Genomic DNA, 3,938 nt, shown 5'->3' on the forward strand with positions numbered 1-3,938 from the left:
TTTTTGTTGTTTTTTTGGGTTTTTTTGGTTTGGTTTGGTTTTTGGTTTTTTTTTGGTTTTTTTAATAAATTCTCTTCAGGGCTTCAATTCCCATGTCCAGGGTTCGCAGCACTGGTTTCTGCCTCACACAGAGGATAAGCATTTTTAGTTCATAGGTCTTTAGAGGAAAATAGAAAAGAATGGAGCAAACTGTGCCAAACCAGCAAGATCTGTGTGTGCATCAGGGTGAGCCCTTGGCCAGTGGAATCACATCTAAGTTGAGGGGAGGGAAAGTGGGATAAGAACTCTGCTGCTGTCTCAGCTACTCCAGGGGGCAGCCAAAAAGGAACCAGAATTTCTGCAAGGTGCCCTGGGAAGATCAAGGAGCACAGAAATTTCTGCCACACAGAATTTGTGGCCTAAAACTGATTGAGAGCAGCAGTTCCTCTATCCCAACACTCAAGGACTCATCTCTGGCAGAGCAGGAGGGACACTTCACCAGGAAAGGCCACTTGGAGGAGAAACAAGGCAGAGGTTGCTCAGGTCAAGGCAGAGAGGAGTCAGAGAACATTTCTGACCACCCCAAAGGACAGCAGAGCCCACCATAGCAAAGAAAATTTTGCCTTTAGGAGAATTCATTGCACAGCCTCTCACCTGACGGGCTTGGCTTTTGCAAGGTGCTCCACCAGCTTTCTTGGTCTGGAATACATAAATAAAATATAAATACAGGGCTTTGTGCAGCTGAGGCCAGTCACAGCTCACTTTTAACACAAAAAAAAAGGACTATTTTCCCTGGAATAGCCAGCCTTGCTCAAGGCTGGCAAACAGATGACACAGAGGAGGCCAAATTGCTTTCACAAGCAGGGGCCACAGCCAGAGCCGTGCACTACATCTGATTTGCCTTGTGCTTCCCACTGGTAACTATGGGAACCTTGCAYATGGATCAAAGCAGGAACAGGGCCAGAGCTGCTGAGGAAGGATCACAGTCCCCAGCCTGCAGGTCACAGCTCCCAGACTGTGCCACACTTGCACTTCTGTTTTTCTGGAAACCCCAACYCTTGGAGTCACGTGATTTCTATTTCATCACTCGGATGGGTTTTTAACTTGCTTCCAAGTAAATTGGAAAGCACCAAACCCTAGGTTTCAAAAGCAGGAGAGAAAAAAAAAAAAAAAATGGGATTTGTTAATTCTGGATTGGTGGGAGGGAATTTTTTTAATAATTTTTTTCCAGGTTAAGACAGCCTTGGAAAGGCAGTGAAGAGGGATGAAGTGTCAAGTGGAGAGAGTCAGTGCCCATTTGGTTCCAGTGCTGCCCCAGGGTTTGCAGGGAAGCAGCAGAGTCACTGGCTTTCACTGGGAAATACATTTCAGTTCACCTTCCATCTCCATTTTCAATCCCTGCCTTCTGCAGTTTTGTTACAACAAAACGAAGCTTCATCTGCAYTTTGCTGGGAAAAGATGCTAAGGGACAGCCAGTTCAGCAGGGGACAGCTGCTCCTTCATTTTCCAGGGATTCAGTGGCTCCAGCAGGAGCTGCTTTTTGCCTGAGAAGTGGAAGTGAGGAGCTGGAATTAGCATGCACTGCTGGTGAGACAACTGACAGCTGCCAGGAGGTTTTTTTGTTCCTACTCCTTTGAGCAAGGAGACAGCTCGCACCTTGTACATCTCTCTCAATGAGCCCAGCTGCTGAACTCATTCTGTGCACAYACTGAATTTTTCCTGAAAATGCCTGGTGACCAGAAAGCCGGGTTTTGTTTTTTCCTAAAAGAATAGTAGGACTTTGAAGCAGAATTTGAAAAGAAGAATGGGGCTTGTTTTCCAGCCTAGATGTCAGAAAAATCTGTGCAACTCTCCCTGTATCCAAGCTTCCTAAATTCACATCCAGCCCATCTAACTACTCCTTCTTCCAGTCCCTGTGCAGCAGGTGGTTTCCAGTGCAAATGCACATTTGTGTCTGCAGAGCTCTGCAAAATTTGGCCAGTCAATGCTTCTTGYAGGAAAGATCTCTCCCGAGCTGCTGAACACCATGCTCGTGAATAAGTGCTCTGGATTTATTGTTTAAACGTGCATAAAGCACAGCACAGAGCAGATATCCRGGGGAAAGCTTGAAAGTGGCACGAGCGTGGTTTCTCCAGTCACCTCTGCAGGCTCTTCAAGCTGTGACAGAAAATCACTGATTTCTCACAGGTTGGGAGGCTCTCTGGTTGAGCATTCCACTGAGGAGATGTTCTAAAGAGGGATAAGAAAGGGTGGTAGGACAGCTCCTTGGAGATGAACCTGCTTTGGCTGAGCTGAGCTGAGCCCTCACCTCTTGTCTCCTACAGGGAGAGCTGGGGTTGTTCAGCCTCGTAAAAAGGAGRCTCAGRKGTGWCCTTRTCACTCTCTACAACTGCCTGAAGGGTGGGGATCGGTCTCTTCTCCCAGGCAACAATAGACAGAATGAGAGGACACAGCCTTGAGCTGWGCCAAGGGAAGTTTAGGTTTGATATTAGRAAAAAAKTCTTCATTTTAAGGGTGATCACACCCTGGAATTGTCTGCTCAGGTGGTGCAGTCACCGTCYCTGGATGTGTTTATAAACAGACTGGATGTGGCACTCAGTGCCATGGTTYAGTTGATGAGGAGGTGTTGGGCTGGATTTGCTGATCTAGAAGGTCTCYTCCAGCYYRGTTCATTCTGTKTGTGASTATCAGGCAGAAATTTTTCAAGCAAGAAGCCCCTGAGGCTTTGTGTCCCCTCTCCTCTAAATTGTGCAGCAGCTCAGACGTGTTTTCTCACAAGGCACCGAGCAGAGAACTGGCCTGCACGGCACTCAGGGCTCCACAGTCCACTAACCCCATTCTTCAGCGGCAGAGATCGCCTTTCTGCTCAGACAATACCCAAAAACCTCCTCCAGCGACTGCAGGGAGATGCAGGCTGCTGTGGGAGAGAGCTGTGGGTGGGCATGAATGAGCGAGGGAATGAATGAACCATCCGTGAGCACTGGCACGAGAATCCCCACGATTTCCAGTGATCAGCGGCTGCAAAGAGTGACAGAGAGGGAGGAGAAGGTGTCTGGAGCAAAGTGCAGCCTCTCCCAGCCCAGTCCAGGCTGCAGCATCGATGTGCCCACACCAGGACTTGAGCAGCCTTGCTGCATTTTCGCCCAGAGCCAGGAGCATTTGTTCAGCCAGCCCAGAATATTTCACAGCCCAGGCAGGGCTCTGCTCTGTCACAGCCACCATCCAGGCAGCTTGGCTAGGAAAGGCAGTGTGAGCATGGCCACTGCAGGGGGGAGCAGCTCTGGAGCTCAGCATCTCCTCTCTGCCTCTCCCGACTTTCCCTCAGGGCCCAGCTCCACCTTTCTTGTGGGCACTGTAAAAAACAAAAGTCTAAATGTTCCTAATGTCCCTGGTGTGTGTGGCACATTTTCTCCCAGCCTCTCTGCCTCATTTTCTTCCTAACCAGTCACTTTTTCAGCCAGACAAAAGCTGCCCTCAAGTCCTGTTCTGTCCCAGTGCCACCAAGGCTGGGTGACCCAAAGGGTTCATGAACCGATGAACATCACCACGAGCACTGACAAACTCTCCTTTTCCCCAGCTCCCCTGGAATGTCACACAAATCCTGCAGCTGAAGCAGCCATTCTGAGGATCTCAGGGAGACAGGAACACGCCCTGCAAGCTGAGAGAGGTGAGCTGGGAGGARCGTGGGCTCTGCAGAGGGCAACTACCCGTGGGTGCCCATTAGCCATGTCTGGGTGATCCAGAGAGCTGGGTACTGTGTTCACTGGAAGAGCTGGGAAATAGGTCAGCAACATCACTGAGGGAACTGGGGAGTTTTAGGGAGAGCTCCACGATGTAAAATGTGAGTTTSAACTGCTTGGTGATGCAGGGATTGGATTTCAGTGTGAGGGGTGAAAAGCACCAGCAGGGATTGTGTTTGCTGCAACCATGCCCATTTTTCCTGCTCGCACCATCCCTTT

This window comes from Malurus melanocephalus, unplaced genomic scaffold, assembly GCF_030028575.1.
Source record: "Malurus melanocephalus ecotype Western Australia unplaced genomic scaffold, MMel_1.1 scaffold_611, whole genome shotgun sequence".
NCBI lineage: Eukaryota > Metazoa > Chordata > Aves > Passeriformes > Maluridae > Malurus > Malurus melanocephalus.